At 43.4% G+C, this 17,021-nt stretch overlaps 1 long non-coding RNA gene across 1 annotated transcript; it reads left to right on the top strand.

Annotated features, from left to right (window-relative positions):
- The first annotated feature begins 5,539 nt into the window (after positions 1–5,539).
- On the top strand, positions 5,540–11,107 carry LOC121819003 (uncharacterized). Its single transcript, XR_006059094.2, has 2 exons — positions 5,540–5,887; positions 7,586–11,107. It is a non-coding gene; the product is annotated as an uncharacterized LOC121819003 (long non-coding RNA).
- Positions 11,108–17,021: the final 5,914 nt, after the last annotated feature.

Below are 17,021 nucleotides of genomic sequence, written 5' to 3'. Positions count from 1 at the left end.
AGTCGGTGATGCCATTCAGCCATCTCATCCTCTGTCGTCCCCTTCTCCTCCTGCCCCCAATCCCTCCCAGCATCAGAGTCTTTTCCAATGAGTCAACTCTTCACATGAGGTGGCCAGAATACTGGAGTTTCAGCTTTAGCATCAGTCCTTCCAAAGAACACCCAGGACTGATCTCCTTTAGAATGGATTGGTTGGATCTCCTTGCAGTCCAAGGGACTCTCAAGAGTCTCAAGAGTTTTTCCTCTTAGAAAATACTTTATCTGTTTCACTACTCTTCATCTTTGTGGGAATTTTTTTGCAAAGCTGAAGGGCCAGGGCCCTGGTCACTGACCACTGGTCTAGTGGCCAGGATCTGGTACTCTCACTGTCGTGACCCAGCCCAATCTCCAAGCCCCGCTCCAAGCCATTGCAGGCGTGCGGCTCTCGAGATCAGTCCCTAAGCAATAGGAGTCCAGGGAAATGTGATGATGGTTCACTCAGCATCACCCCATCCACTGTAACCCATCCTGTAGCAGCACCTGGCCATGTTTCAGGTCACAGAAAGGGATCTCCGAGTGAAGAACCATGCAGAACCACATTTCCCTCAAAATCACCATTGAGCAGATGTGTGGGATATTTAGAATAAAACAAATGCTAATTTTCCCAGGAAGAAATTCAGAGATTCTTGGGTGGGTAAGGAGGGGGACGTCTTGACTTTCAAACTGTCTTCTTCTCTTCCTTTACTAACTAACAATAGAGATAGGAAAGACTAGAGAGTTATTCAAGAAAATTGGAGATATCAAGGGAACATTTCATGCAAGGATGGACATGATAAAGGACAGAAACAGCAAGGACCTAAGAAGAGAAGAGATTAAGAAGAAGTGGCAAGAATACACAGAACTATACAAAAAAGATCTTAATGGCTGAGACAACCACCCTCCGACACCTAGAGCCAGACATCTTGGAGTGTGAAGTCAAGTGGGCCTTAGGAAGCATTGCTACAAGCTTTTTTATCTCCCCCTGCTGATCTTGCAGGTTTCTTTCTTCATCGCATTACTATGACTTTACCCTGCCTGTCCCCATAGTCTTTCTTCTTCCTTGGGTGAATTTGTTCTCAAAGGCTCTCCTTAGATCACCTTGTGTTATCAATATCATCTACATCTTCTAAATGAGTTTTACCCCCTGATATTTCAAAGCATCGTGAATGACAGTCAGCAGGCATTTCTCTGCCGGCTATGAGCTTTTGTGAAACACAAATTCAGTTATTAGGGGCAGGGGCCATTGCACCAGACATGGTATGTATCCCTGGAATGTCGATCCAGGTGCCAGAAAATTGCAGGCCAGTAGGAAAATGGTGTAATCTGTGCTTCCATCTGGCCCATGAATTTCCAGTGGCCTTGCTTATAGATTGTCAGAACTGTTCATTAAGTTTGTTGTGAAACCAAAGGCTTAATATCTGTAATTTAGAGGGTTCAATAGGCAGTTAAATTGAGTGAAACTATTTTTGAATGACTACTCCAGTTTCAGAGAAATAGCCGACATTGCAGCTCAGAAGAGCTACATTTGAGGCAGCACCAGGAATTTAAATTTATTTATAGGTCCTTTAGAAAAGGGCTTTGCTATGCTAACTTGAGAAACTTCTTTTCTCCTTTTATTTTATTTTTTTAAACAAAAGCCAGAATGCTGACAAAAGGAAACATTTCTAATGCAGATTGGTTATCAGCCACAACCACATAACTTTAAATGTTTCAAAGGAAGCCAAAGTTGATTGTGTTTTCTGTTTTTGTCTTTCCCTCTTTGATCTGTTGTTAACTTACATTTTTAAACTTCATGTGCCATGTTGAAATGTGTTTGCCTGTAATATGCAGTAATACAATGTGAGTGTAGTATGTGCTACAGGGTGGTATGACACGCTGAAGAAGAAAAAAAGAAAGTTACTCGCACAGTCATGTCCATCTCTTCGCTATCTCATGGACTATAGCTTGCCCAGTTCCTCTGTCCATGGAATTCTCCAGGCAAGATTACTGGAATGGGTCGCCATTCTCTTCTCTAGGGGATCTTCCTGACCTTGGGATCAAATTCTTGTCTCTGGTGTCTCCTGCACTGGCAGGCAGATGGGTATCATTGTCCACACATAAAAGAGGAGCTTCCTGGATTCAAAGTGTGGCACAAACAGCAGATGAGAATATGACATCTGTCCTGCACTTACCACGAACAGAAGATGCAGATGTCAGGGTGATGCCCAAGAACAGGGGGTGTGGACACGTCCCTCCTGAAGAGGAGCCTTGAAGAGCAGGTCTTCACGGGTGCCGGGGTCGATTGGCTACTGGACATTCAGAGGGTTTGCCAAGAGTCTCAGACACATTTCTACAAGGTGCACAGGGACAATGGGAGCTCATTCTTAAAGGTTTGGATAGATTTTCATGTACTAGTACCGTAAGAACTCTGATGTATTATGCAAACATTGCTAGTTCTCACCCCCAAATCCATCTCTCCTTCTCCCAACACAGGTTTTCTTCGGAGCGGAGCGGCTACGTGCCAGGATAAAAATACAAAAGATTACATTTTACCTTTCTTACAGCTAGGGTGACAGCTCACAGCAAAGGAGAAGTAAGTGTAACTGAGCCAAGAGTTTCTGGGAAGGTTCTGCTTTCCTGGAATAGACACCACTGCTTTTCTCTTGCCACTTTCATCACCTTCCTTCATCGTCTTCCTTCCTGGAATGAGGGCGTGAGCTGGAGACAGAGCATTCCTTTTGCCTTGAGAGGCAATCAGGAAGATTAAAGCCACAAATAATGATGACAGGGCAGAAAGCAAGAAGGAGCCTGGGATATTAATGGCATTGTAGACTGTCTGTTGTGACGGAAAGATGTGAAGCCAACACCACTAACTGTGCTGAAAAGAGCCTCCTCAGTTAGGTTCCAGATTCAAATGCCTTCCTAGGAATTACAAGAGAGTGCAGCTTCTGTGGAGTATCTCCAGCGCAAAAGGCAAATAAACAAGCAAATGGATAAACCGACAGCAAAACACGAAAAAAACCCAAACTAAAATGTTCAATATGTCCAAGTGTAAGTAGTCATTTCTGATAAGTGAAGGGATGTAAGTTAATGTTCAAACTGTAATTACAAGGAACACCTTTCTTTTATATTATTTACTCTGGTGTATAAACTTTTGACCAGACATTTTTGTCTATTAGCTGTAATAATAAAGGAAATGCTGAAATGAATTTAAACTTTGTCCTGCAATGAATGTGTGCTGTGCTGTGCTAAGTCGCTTCAGTCAGGTCTGACTCTTTGTGACCCTATGGGCTATAGCTTGCCAGGCTCCCCTGTCCATGGGATTCTCTAGGCAAGAATACTGCAGTGGGTTGCCATGCCCTCCTCCAGGGGATCTTCCAAACCCAGGGATCAAACCCTCATCTCCTGGGGCTCCCACATTGCAGGTGGATTCTTTACCAGTGAGCCACCAAAGAAGCACCCTGCAAAGAATGTCTTCTTGCAATTGTATAAGAAAATGAACTTTGGGATATCTTCATATTTTCTAATCACTCATACAATGTAATTTTGCATTCTTTTTCACTGATGCCTGCATTACTAGAAATCATTTTCAATGAGTATCTGATAACTCAACTTCATTATGTTCTAAACCATCACCTCCTCATTGAGTTTCTTCAGTCCCTACCCATCAGTCAAATGATTGACCTGAAAGAACGTAAGTAGAGCCAAAATAAATCCTTTTCTTGAGTAAGGCATTTCACAACACTCTCTAAAAATTTTATAAGATAGTTTGGGTACCAGGACATATACAAATGAAAAAATAAACTAGTAATGTACCATGCTAAGTCTTTCAGTTGTGTCCAACTCTGTGCAACCCTATGGACTATAGCCTACCAGGCTCCTCTGTCCATGGGATTCTCCAGGTAAGAATACTGAACTAGGTTGCCATGGCCTCCTCCAGGGGATCTTCCTGACCCATGGATCGAAACTGCATCTCTTACGACTCAACTCCTATGTTGGTAGGTAGATTCTTTACCACTAGCGCCACCTGGGAAACCTATAATGTACCATGAAAGTGAAAGTTAAATTCACATAGTCATGTCCGACTCTATATAGTCCATGGAATTCTCTAGGCCAAAATACTGGGATGGATAGCCTTTCCTTCTCCAGGGGATCTTCCCGACACAGGAATTGAACCAGGGTCTCCTGCGTTGCAGCCAGATTCTTTACCAACTGAGCTCTCAGGGAAGCCCATAGTGTACCATGTTACATGCTAACAGTGTGCTTGTGATAGCACAAAATTTGAAAGTAGTGAAAGATTTCTGTGGTTGAGCAACACTTTTCAGTAAAATGATATTCAAACAAGGCTTGTATGGGTGCAGGGAGCGAATGAATAGGAGGGAGCTCTCTGGGGAGAAGGAAACAGTGTCAGCAAAGAGAGGGCACAGGCTGGACACAGGTAGTTGGTAGTTCAGTTGCTCAGTCGTGTCCGAGTCTTTGCGACCCCATGAATCGCAGCACGCAGGCCTCCTTGTCCATCACCAACTCCCGGAGTTCACTCAAACTCACGTCCATCAAGTCGGTGACGCCATCCAGCCATCTCATCCTCTGTCGTCCCCTTGTCCTCCTGCCCCCAATCCCTCCCGGCATCAGAGTCTTTTCCAATGAGTCAAGTCTTCACATGAGGTGGCCAAAGTACTGGAGTTTCAGCTTTAGCATCATTCCTTCCAAAGAACACCCAGGACTGATCTCCTTTAGAATGGACTGGTTGAATCTCCTTGCAGTCCAAGGGACTCTCCAGAGTCTTCTCCAACACCACAGTTCAAAAACATCAATTCTTCGGCGCTCAGCTTTCTTCACAGTCCAACTCTCACATCCATACATGACCACTGGAAAAACCATAGCCTTGACTAGACGGACTTTTGCTGTCAAAGTAATGTCTCTGCTTTTGAATATGCTATCTAGGTTGGTCATAACTTTCCTTCCAAGGTAGATCTCCACAAATCAGCTACCTGACTGCAGTAGAGAGCACATGGCAAAGAGAAGTGGAAGGAATGGAGCATTTTTCTAGGCAGACTGTAATGGTCCTCAGAGGGCACCCTCAGAAGAATGGACTCCGTCCTGTAAATGGGGAGGAGCCTATGTCTGTGCAGAATTGCCTCCAATTTAGCAAACATGTAACTGACTTTTCACCTTAAAAGAAAGTAAAGATTTTTACCTAAAATGAGCACAGTCTCCATGAAATGACTATTGTACAGGCACCTGGGTGTCAGGGAAGGACACTGTGGGGGGCCTAGATACCCCCAGTAAAAATGAGAGTGGCATCATCCCGCCGTCACTGCAGTGGTCTCAGAGGACTGAGTGGAGAATTAGTTCTTCCAGCATCACCTGCAGGAAAAAGGCCACCCTCCACCCCATGCACTTGGGGAAAAGCAGCAGCACTGCCCCCCGCCTTCCACCGAGGGTGGTGTCACAGAGACCTGCTGGGAGAATGAGCTCTCCTTCTCACTGTGGTAACAAGGAAGCCCCCCCGACCTTACTGGATGTCAGTGGAGGCTGAGTTCAACTGGGACTTCCACCTCCACCGGACAGTGTGGGGCTTTTTACCAGTTAAGCTTCTGGACTTCCTTGGTAGTTCCGCGGTGAAGAATCCGCCTGCCGGTGTTGGAGATGTGGCTTCAATCTCTGATCCGGGAAGATCCCCCATGCCGTGGAGCAACCAAGCCCATGCACCACAACTACTGAGCCTGTGCTCTAGAACCTGGGAGTCACAGCTACGGAGGCCCGTGCACCCGAGGGTCTGTGCTGTGCCACAGGAGAAGCCACCGCAGGAAGAAGGCCAGCAGCGCAGCTAGAGAGCACCTCCACTCGCCACCACTGGAGAAAAGCCCCACACAGCAGTGGAGACACAGGTCAGCCAAAAGTGAATAAATAAACAGATGACTTTATTTTGAAAAAAGACTTTGTAAGAGGAGGCCTGTTGAAATCTAACACGTAAATAAGAACCAGAGTTTCAAAATACAATGTACTGCCCAAATGTTCAGGCTTCAGTAGAAACTCATTGGTCATCTTATGAAATAGGAAGATCTCAAATTGAATGAGAAAAGACAATCGTAGTACACCAAAGCCAAGCTGATGCAGACGTTAAAATTATCTGACAAGTATTTTAAAGCAATTAGCATAAAACGCTTCACCAAGCAATTATGAGTACTGTTGAAACAAATACAAATGTAGAAAATATCAGCAAATAAATAGATTCTATGAAGGAGAACTAGAAGGAAATTACAGAGCTGAAAAAAAATTCAGTAGCCAAAATAAAAAGCTCAATAGATGGGTTATAATAGCATACTAGGGACACTGAAAAATCAACGAACTTGAATATGGACAACCCAAATTGCCCGATGCAATTTGTGCGACATCAGAAATCAAAGCAGACTGGGGGAAAAAGAACACATAAATAAAAACACAGGAAATAAAAAAATAGTGACATTAACAAATGTTGGTAAAGACAGAGAGGAACAGAATATCTTACATTGCTAGTAGGAATATAAAGTGATATAGCCACACTGAAGACAGTTTGACTTTTATTTTTAAGTAAAACTAAACATTAATTACTTACCAGTAGTTTCAGTAATGGATATTTAATTGAGAAGTAAACTTACATCAGCACAAAACTTGAATGTGATTGTTCATAACAGTTCTATATGTAATAGCTAAAACTAGGAAATGATAAAGCCCTAAAATAATAGGTGAAAGTGAAAAGTGAAGTCGCTCAGTCGTGTCCTGCTTTGTGACCCCATGGACTGTAGCCTACCAGTCTCCTCCGTCCATGAGATTTTCCAGGCAAGAGTACTGGAGTGGGTTGCCATTTCCTTCTTCAGAGGATCTTCCCAACCCAGGGATCGAACCCGGGTCTCCCACCTTGTAGGCAGACGCTTTACCATCTGAGCCACCAGAGAATAATAGGTGACTGGTAAACAAATTGGTATATCTATACAGTGAAATACTAGGTAGTGAGAAAACAAACTGATTATTATTATTTATACACATTAAGTTGAATATATCTCAAGTTCAATATGCTCAGTGAGAAAAGTCAGTCTCTGAGTAAGTAAAGGTCTCATACTGTGTGATTGCATTTATATTCCCAAAATGTTAAAGTTACAGAGATGGAAAACAGATTACTCCTTGCCAGGGTTTCAAGGTTGTATATGTGGTGGAGGGGGCTTAGGGGACAGACTGTAAGGGGGTATCCAGAGGGAAATCTCTGTAGTGAATCTCTGTAGTTCTGAATCTTCATTGGGCTGGGTGGTCACACAAACCTACGCATGTGGATAAAATGGCATAGAACTATACACACACACTGTCCCAATATCAAACCTTGCTTTGGATATTGTGCTAAAATTATGCAAAACATAGCCATTGGGAGAAATCACTGGATGAAACATACATAAGATTCCTTTATACTAAGTTTGCAGCTTCCTGTGAGTCTACAAATATTAAAAAAAAAAAAAGGCTTGTCAAGGGGGTGGAGCAACTGGCTCATGAACACTAGAATGATACATTGATATGTTCTAATGCAATACATAGATATCCCCTCTGTTCTCTTACAGGCAATCTGACACAGATGCACAGATTGGTGAGCGCGTTGTGACTTGACCTGAATGGAGCATGGACCTTCACGCTCGGGTGCCTTGGAACCATGGCCAGATGCACAGCTCGGATTGCTGAGTTTTTCTGAGGATCCAGAAGGTGCCGGGGGAGGGGGAGCGCTGTCAACGTGTAACTCCACACCGCCTCGTGCAGTGTCGCTTGGGCTGCTGTGGCATCCTTTGTCTTTTACATTTTCTCTAGGATTTGACTCAGATTTCCCATTTTTCTTCAGTTTGTTCAATACACAGTCACTGAACATCCAGTACTCTCAGTCAAGCACCGTACAAGGCCCCTTAATAGCTTTTGGCCATCTGCAGAAACAGCGTGCTTATTAATGGAGGATCCTGACTCTGGTTCCACCACTTCAGATCTGATGTCCTCCTGTGCTGTTGGCAATTGGTGAGGAATCAGTGTGCTCCTCACCAAGCAAACAAAAGCAAGGAAGTTAACTGAACTCTCTTAGGATCTGAAACAAGCCACAACTCATGAAATGTTTCTGTCCATCTTTGACTGGAAGCACAACTAAATTCCTCATGAAATACAAAATTTAAACACACACACAAATGCACATAGTTGTTGACCTAATAATAGTTCAGAAAATCCTAAAGAAATTCTTCAAAAAAAGTAATCAAGCTATATGAAAAATGTTCATGCAGTTTATTAGACTATAAGACACAAACTAAATAGCCATGAAAAGAATTGTTACATAAATCATGGCACATTCCCAGTTACGGATACTGTGTAACGATATACTAAAACTTTGAATGAAAAAATGAGCAAAATTTTATATACACTTTCATGGATTTTGTGTAATGGTGGTGGAATCATGAGGCTCCCAACAATCTCTCTCCTTTTCTATTCTTTTGTTTTCTATTACTATTCATGCAACTAATACACAGTATAGTAATGTGACTTTAAACATGACAGATAAAATTAAACCTTCTTAGATGACCATTCCCACGTATTCCTACATCTTGACAAATGTACAAACACACACCCTAGAGGTAACTTCTCATCAGTTTTGTGTGCTGCTTCTTGAAGTCTCTTTTGTGTGCATTTATAACACATACTCTTGTGTGTTTACAAAAATGACACTCTTATGTAGGTTGCTTTGTTACTTGATTTCTGTACTCTATATTGACTACATTAATGCATTGCTTTATGTTGAGGTCTGCTTCATTTTTTAAGTTATCAGATTATATCTTACTCTAGATTTTTTTTTTTAAACCATCTTTCCACTATTGGACATTCAGCTGCTTCAGTCATTTCCCTGTGACAAAATTCTGCAATGAACATTCAAGTCTAAGTTTCTGTGGTTCACGGATGTCCTGTAATGTGGTTACAATAATTTTATAATGAAAAGCCCACTTCAAAACAAAATTATTTGATTATATTAACAAAAAGGAAATCAATCATGCATTCTATGAAACATTAGAGAGGAAAATATACTTTGGAAATTCTAATTATTTTATATTACATGTGAACCCAAATGACACGCAAGTGTTTTCAATATACTTCCAATATATTGTAATTTAAATTTTAGAGACAGTGTCTCTTGCAAAGACAATGTATTATTCTCAGAAACTTTCAGTAGTAAAATTTACCCAGAGATATGGCTTTGCCAAGAATACCACCAACAAAAAAACAGCATATTACTTTAGACTCTAGTAATGGTGCTTTTTTATTTGCCTGTCATTTCAGATCTCAGTTGCTCTATTGTATTTGCACAGAAAATCTAATTGTTTGGTTTCAAAATGACACTATTTCAACCTTCTAAGCTCCAGACATCCTAAGTTTTCTAGCCCTGAAGAAAATTTATAATTAAACTCGCCTTTTCCTCTGCTGACCCAACAGTAAGAGACACTTCTTGAGAAAGATTAATAATCCTTTGGAGAAATTTAAACTTATTATTCTATCTAATTGACACAAAAACAAATCTGGTGGTAAATGTGCCTAATATAAAAGAAAAAATTGGAACATAGTTATGTTCTATCGTAAATTATCTATAAATTAATTCATCCTTGGTGCCTTCCATGTGAGGACATCTAAGAGACAGTCTATCACATGAGCAAACAGACATTTCTTGAAATAAGGTATTTCAGATCTAACTACTGAAGAATAAAAACCTGAGCATAGGCTCACAGATAATGATACTATTTGGCCAATCGAAGTGAAAAGATGAAACTGAAGACAAGTTGTGAATTGCGTGAAATCTGTAACAAGTTCTTTTCCATCCCAAGTTCTAGTGCGCTGCTTGCATGCTCATCAAATCTTGCCTGGACGATGGCAACGGCCTTTGAAGGCATCTTATTGCCGCTGCTCTTAGCCATTAAAAACTGACACATGCCGCAAACTCGTTCACACGACCTCCCTAAAATGCAATTTTCTTCACCTGCTCAAGTCGCAACAGACATGTGCCACGGTTTCCGCAGAACAGCACGTGCCTCAACAGGACCAGCAGCTCTTTCAGAATCCACACAGCCCCAGTCCCTGCCGCATTTCTTCCTCCAGCTTCACCCATGCAGGTTAAGCCCCACCCCCAAACGCGAATCTGCTTGTAGCTTCCCACAGTCTGCGTTCCCTCTCCCTTTTATTTCATCCAGGCCTGCTCCATCTGGAATGCTTTCCTCCTGTCTGCCTTAGCCTGGTAAGCAGTCTCTTCACCCCTCAGGACTCAGTCACTGCCTCCAGGACACTTCCCCTGACCTTGCCCTCCAGGCTGCGTTAAATGTCCCCACAGTCATTACTTGTGCATAGCCTAGCCCGGTGTCACAGCATCGCTTTACACTCCTCATCCCTCCTATGCCTGTGATTATGATTCCTTGTATTTAAACCCTATAACAAATGTCTGGCACCCAGTTATAATTCAAGGAATGTTTTTAATTAATGAATTAGTACAAAGGAAAGCTATGACAAACCTCAACAACATATTATAAGGCAGAGACGTCACTTTCCCAACAGAGGTCCGTATGGTCAAAGCTATGGTTTTTCCAGTAGTCATATATGGATGTGAGAGTTGGACCACAAAGAAGGCTGAGCACTGAAGAACTGATGCTTTCAAACTGTGGTATTGGAGAAGATTCTTGCAAGTCCCTTGGACTGCAAGGAGATCAAACCAGTCAATTCTAAAGGAAATCAGTCCTCAGCATTCATTGGAAGGACTGCGGCTGAAGCTTCACTACTTTGGCCACCTGATGTGAAGAGCCAACTCATTGGAAAAGACCTAATGCTGGGAAAGATTGAGGGCAGGAGGAGTAGGGGGCGACAGAAGATGACATGGTTGGATGGCATTATGGACTCAATGGACATCAGTTTGAGCAAGCTCTGGGAGATAGTGAAAGACAGAGAAGCCTGGTGTGCTGCAGTCCATGGGGTCACAAAGAGTCAGAGATGACTTGCTGACTGAACAACAATGTACTCATGCTAAGAATATTCCAATGTAATGAATAACTTGAACCTAATAAGATTTCACTTGTCTTTGATTGTTTTTGAGTCTCTCACTGATTTCCTGCATGAAATTAATATTAGAAAGCCCCAAGTTTAAAGCACAGAATTTAGCATTGGCTCCTCAGAGCTCTTATTATTGTTGTTGTTTAGCTGCTAAGTCATTTCAGACTCTTGGCGACCTCATGGACTGTAGCCCGCCAGGCTCCTCTGTCGATGGGATTTCCCAGGCAAGAATACTGGAGTGGGTGGCCATGCCTTCTCCAGGGGATCTTCCCAACTCAGGGATTGATTACGGTTCCCTTCAGAGCTCTGTTTCAATGATTAGCAGATACCTACATTTAACTGGAGCTTCTCAGGTGGCGCTAGTGGTAAAGAACCCACCTGCCAATTTGGGGGATGTAACAGAGGCGAGTTCCTTCCCCGGGTTGTGAAGATCCGCTGGAGGAACCCATGGCAACCCACTCCAGTATTTTTGCCTGGAGAATCCTATGGACAGAGGAGCCTTGGCAGGCTACGGTCCACGGGGTCTCAAAGAGTCAGACATGACTAAAGCGACTGAGCACAGACGCACTCACATGTAACTGAGCTGAACACAAAGGCTAAGTTTCTCCTAATGAACTGGTCCCATACAAGGTGCTGAGCAGACAAGATTCAGTCCCTGTTCCTCAGGACTCAGTCATTCTCATCAGAGAGACAACCACAAGAGAAAAAAAAAAAAGCTGCAGAGTGGCAAGATGCATATCCAGGATGCTCACGCCGCCCAGGGGGAGGAGGTGTTAAAGTGCGTGGGGGTGGCTGCAGGGCAGATACTGTGTATAGATGATGGAAGACTTCGGTGAGACCTCTCACTGAAGATGGATCCAAAAATTGACTTTGGCTTGTTTGTCAATTTCCTAGATGCCATTATTTTTCACATGATTGATAATAATGTCAACTGGATGAAGCAGGTTGTGCAATAATAAACCTAATTCTTATTATAAAGTACAAAATAATGTGTGCTTTAAAATGGTGCAAGGAAACATTTACAATCTTTTTGCACAGACTACATGATCCTGGAGGGAACCAGGAGATCTTCCTGGAGGAGTTGGCATGTGAGGCAGGTCTGAAGAACATCATATCAGAGCATGCAAGAAACTCAAGAGCCAGAGTGAGTGATTAAGTGAAAGTCGGTCAGTCATGTCTGACTCTTTGCGATCCTGTGACTGCACAGTCCATGGAATTCTCCAGGCCAGACTACTGGAGTGGATAGCCTTTCCCTTCTCCAGGGGGATCTTTCTGGCCCAGGGATCAAACCCATGTCACCTGAGCCAGAGTAAGGCTGTATTATAAGATAAAGATGAATAACAGGATGAGATAAAATGCAGTTAAGATAAAGGCATGGATGCGAAGACTGAGAGTGAGTGTGATGAGCACAATGCTTACAAATGTTCCACACCAAGGATGTCAAGAATATCTTTTTGCTAGTCACACAACTTGGAGTCCTTCTGTCGCATACAATTTGTGATTCATGTTCTCTGCTACCAACTCCAAACCTCCTGTCCCAAATTCCGAGTGATAGACATTCTTTCCTCTCTTCCCTTAAAGCTTCACATATACCGTCTTCTTATTATGTCTCAGTTAATCATGTAAGTCGTTCGTGCAGTTGCCTATTTTCTCTGAAACTTCTTGAGCTCAGTGAGGATGCTAGAATGTTTCCAGAGCCAAACACAATGCCTGGTACATAAGGGGCTCTTGATGAGTTTGTGTGGTTTGGATGTTGTAGAATAGTTCTTATTAGGTTTATTAAAATTCATAAAACTACTTACAGATGCCCATCACCACATCCTTATTGAGCCACGGGGGATAACACAAGGTGGCCCAGAACCTCACATGTAGGTTCCTGGATTAAACTAAGTCACTGCAAGAAAGAAGCAGCCCTTCATCTGAGCAGGTCTTGGACCAACAAGCCAGCTGACCTGCAGTGTGACTCAGACTTGGGAATGCCCCAATGCTGCCCTGTCTTCACAGCAGGTATGGAGATGCCAGGTTAGACATCCTCCATGGCAGGCCGGGTGTTCTACCTCGCAAGGCGGTAGAAGGGTTACCAACATATACCAGGAGCAACCAGCATAAATCACCTACTGACTCTCAGCCACGAGGTTCCTCCTTCTTGAGTCCTGACCCCAGGCCATCACTCACACCTGGATGTCAGGAAGCCCAACCTCACTCCTCAAGTACTTCTCCTGCCCTTCTCATCCCTGGAACTTGCAGGGGGGGATGTTGGCATCATGCCTCCCTAAGGGCTTCCTGAGTGGAGCCTTAAAGATCTCAATTAGCGGGGCTGGGTCCACTTGACAATCACCAGGCCAAACTGGCACCTGCGGTCTGAGTCACTGCCTTTTAGCTGTTTATTAAGTGGCGACACTGACAGCTAAATAGTGATGAGGAAGGGCCTTTCCCTGTGTGTTCCGGTAACGTGATGCTCCAGTGAAAAGGCAAGCACATCATTAACAGGGGTGGCGCCCAGAGAGGAGGGGCTGCAGTTACCACGGGCCAGAGGACCCGCACAAAAGCAGATGGACCTTCTCTCGGCTCTCGAGGGGGAGCGGTTTGTGAGAAGTCAGCCCCGTCCGTCGCTGTCTCCTCCGGGCCTGAGCTCTGGGCTGCTTCACACAAGCATGTGTTTGCAGGAGGACAGAAGGCTCGTTTGGCAGAATGAAAAGTTTCTCCTGAATCTGAGAGGCGTCAAGTTTCTGCTGAAAAGCCGTCCTATGGGTAGCTGTGATGCGTCAGAAAAAGAGGACGGGCCTCCATGGGAACCGACGTCCCTTGAGAGGCCCGGTGGCTTTCCCCAGTGGCCTGTAACCAGGGGACCCAGCTGATGCAGAGATGGGGGGTCATAGACCCCTCACCAGCTGGTGGGTGGGACTGAACTTTCTCGGCCAGGAAGTGACGCACAGGGGGTGGGGTCTGTAGGGGCTTTTTCCTTTCGGGCTCTTGGAGGTGGGGCTAAAGGTGATGTGGTTTGTTTTGTCTTTTTTGCGTGGGGTCAGACACGTCTGGCTCCCAGAGACCAGCTTCTGGATATCAGGAAAATACATGTGCATGCACACACACATACATGCACACTTTTGTGCAGCACATATGTGTGTGCTGCAACCAATGCCAAGCTCTCAGTATAAACAGGACTTGTGAAAGAAGAGGGCAGAGGCAGGTGTGCCAGCGGTTAGACTCTGAAGACCTGAGTTCAAGCCTGGCGTCCAAGCCCTTTTGCGCTGTGCAATTTTATCTTGGATCAATCTTTTGGCTCATCTGTGTGTTACGTTTTTTCATGCACAAAATGAAGAGAATAATAATGATCCCTGCCTTCCAGGATGGTTGTAAAGATCGATGAGCTAATTCAGGCTTTCTTAGCCTCAACACTCTTGGCATTTGGGGCCAAATAGTTCTTTTCCTGAGGGCTGCCGTGCGCCTTGTGAGGTTCTAGCAGGACATTTAGCAGAGAGATCAAAGGTAACAACAAAGAGCAAATAGTTATTTCCATGTCATCTAAGTGGGCATTAATAATCCAGTGGCTAGTTTCAAAGTTATGGGGTAGGAAATTAGATTAATCCGGGGTGAAACATTCTGGCTCTGTACTACCGTGAAAATGCCATATGAAATTAAACAAATTCTGTTTCTTTCGTCGTGAGAAAGGGGAGGGAAAAAAAGAAAATGAGTAACACATTAAATTGCCAGGATATTAATTATACAGAACTACATATTAAGTGTTATGCATCTAAGCAGCTAATTTTCTTCACCATGTTATTATTATTTGTTACTTATATAGCACCGTTGATATAAACATAACTGTTTTATAAATATTCCCAGAAAGTGTATTGCTCTTGAGTGAGTGTGCCGGTAATTATGCATTTACCTTCTAGTGAGCAATGTGAGAGGCACAACTCACAGCAAAGCCCCACTGCTGTCTCTTCTCTCCGACTTTCTAAAAATCTCTGGGTAGAAGGTACAGTCAGTCCTGTTGTGCTAGAAGCAGCATTGATATCCTCTGAGTAAATAAGAGGCTTAAGTAAAGTCTATTTTTGTTATTTTTTTTCTACTTTAAGGAAACAGGCCACTCTTTCTCAGAAAGAGTTTCACACTGTGGGGTATTTTTTGGAGGAGGGTATTTTTGGTTTTTTGTTTGCTCCTCTGTGGGGCTGATCTATCCCCGTCAAGTCTACAAGGCGAGTTGCGCGTGGGCGGGAAGACAAACCACACTGAGCGTTCTCCGCGCCAGAGTGAGGTCACCTTAAATACCACATGGCAAGTTTCTTCACAAGGGAAAAAAGGCAACAAAATGAAAACACCACACACACACACACACACACACACATACACACACACACACAAATGATTGAGATGAAATATGAACTACTGTTCTCTAAAAGCTTAGATTCTTCAGCTCAAATCACTCACATCAGCAAAAGCCCTTCTAGCCCCTGTCAGCCCTCCGAAGCTGGAAGATGGACAGACAAGTGAGGTCCACTCTGGGGCCAGCAGCCTCTGGGGACAGAGCCATCGGTCCACCCTATGTGACTGGCCTTAGATGGTTTCTAGCTCAGATACGTGAGCGGAAAGATCCTTGGGTAATGCAATATCATCCCTCCATTAGTCAAAAACATTAACGACTTTGTGGCTTTTTTTTCTTCATATTTTTCCCCTGGTTTGGTGCACTGAACTCATAAGAGCCTGGACACTTCTTTTTGAAAAATGCATCAATTGTGTATATGAAACACAATAGCAGGCAAGAAATCATCTTCCACGTCCACTGGTAGGATTGTAGTCCTCAAATTTGACCATAAGGGCAGCCCTGTTTATGTATTTGCCAACTTATACAATGTCTCACACCATCTGGCCCCACAAGGATGGGGTCACTAGAGGCCACTGCCGTTGCTGACCTCCAACACCGCTTGGAAGGACTTCAGGGTAAAGCTCAGGAAGGAAACACTCTTTGCACTCTGGAAAATTATGGCAGAACAGGCCTTCAGATAGTTAGATATTTTCAGGAGTAATTTTTACGAACCCAGTTTCTTTCATCTTCTCATATCTAGAAAAGCACTAAAATTGTTAACAGAGACACCATCTCCTTGTCACAAGCAGCAACTTTCTACTCGGATATATGCTTGAATGCATGTACCCCCCTCACCAAAGTCTCATATATAGTGACCTCCCACCCGCTTCTTTGGAGCAGTTCCTCAGAGTTAGCTAAGAGCCTGTCTCCCAGGCTACAATCCTCAACTAAAACTGAACTCACATCTCTCATGCTGTGTGTGTGTGTGTGTGTGTGTGTGTGTGTGTGTTTCCCAGTCAATGTATTAAAGAAAATGGCTCCAAAACTATACAACTACGCATTGCAGAGTCTGCGGTTTGTATACAGTGGGTGAATTTGTCAGTTGGATAAGATTACAAGGCCTGAAAATCATCTCCCAACTTGTTTCTTTGCACATTCCAAAGGAAACCACAGTAATGGGCATCACTGATCTTAAAAAAAATGTAGACTTGAAATAAGAAAACGAGAAGAGTTTTATTTTTTTAAAACAATCACCATCATAAAAGTTTTTAAAGTATCTTCCTTTTTCTCTAATCAAAACATCTCTGCAGATATCTTAGTCTGGAGAAAGATTTTAGAAACCCCTAAAACACTTTGTCCATACAACAGAGTTCCTCTGCATACATTTAAAATCTCTATGTATCAATGGTCTCACCTAATTTTTTATTTAAGAGTTCATCTATTTTATATATGGTTCAATCCAATTTATGTGTAAAAGGCGATGCATTCCTGGTCAGAGAATGGGTCATACGGGGTCAGGGGTACGATACTTGGGTAAGAGGCAAGTGTGTACTTCCTTGCCATTCCTTAGGCAGGGAGCAACAAATGGGGAAGAGGCCTGGGATACTGTCATTCTCTAAGGCAGACATATCACTCAG

This window comes from Ovis aries, chromosome 3 (assembly GCF_016772045.2).
Source record: "Ovis aries strain OAR_USU_Benz2616 breed Rambouillet chromosome 3, ARS-UI_Ramb_v3.0, whole genome shotgun sequence".
NCBI lineage: Eukaryota > Metazoa > Chordata > Mammalia > Artiodactyla > Bovidae > Ovis > Ovis aries.
Note: the sequence above shows the minus strand (reverse complement) of the source record. Positions and strands in the feature narration are given on the sequence as shown.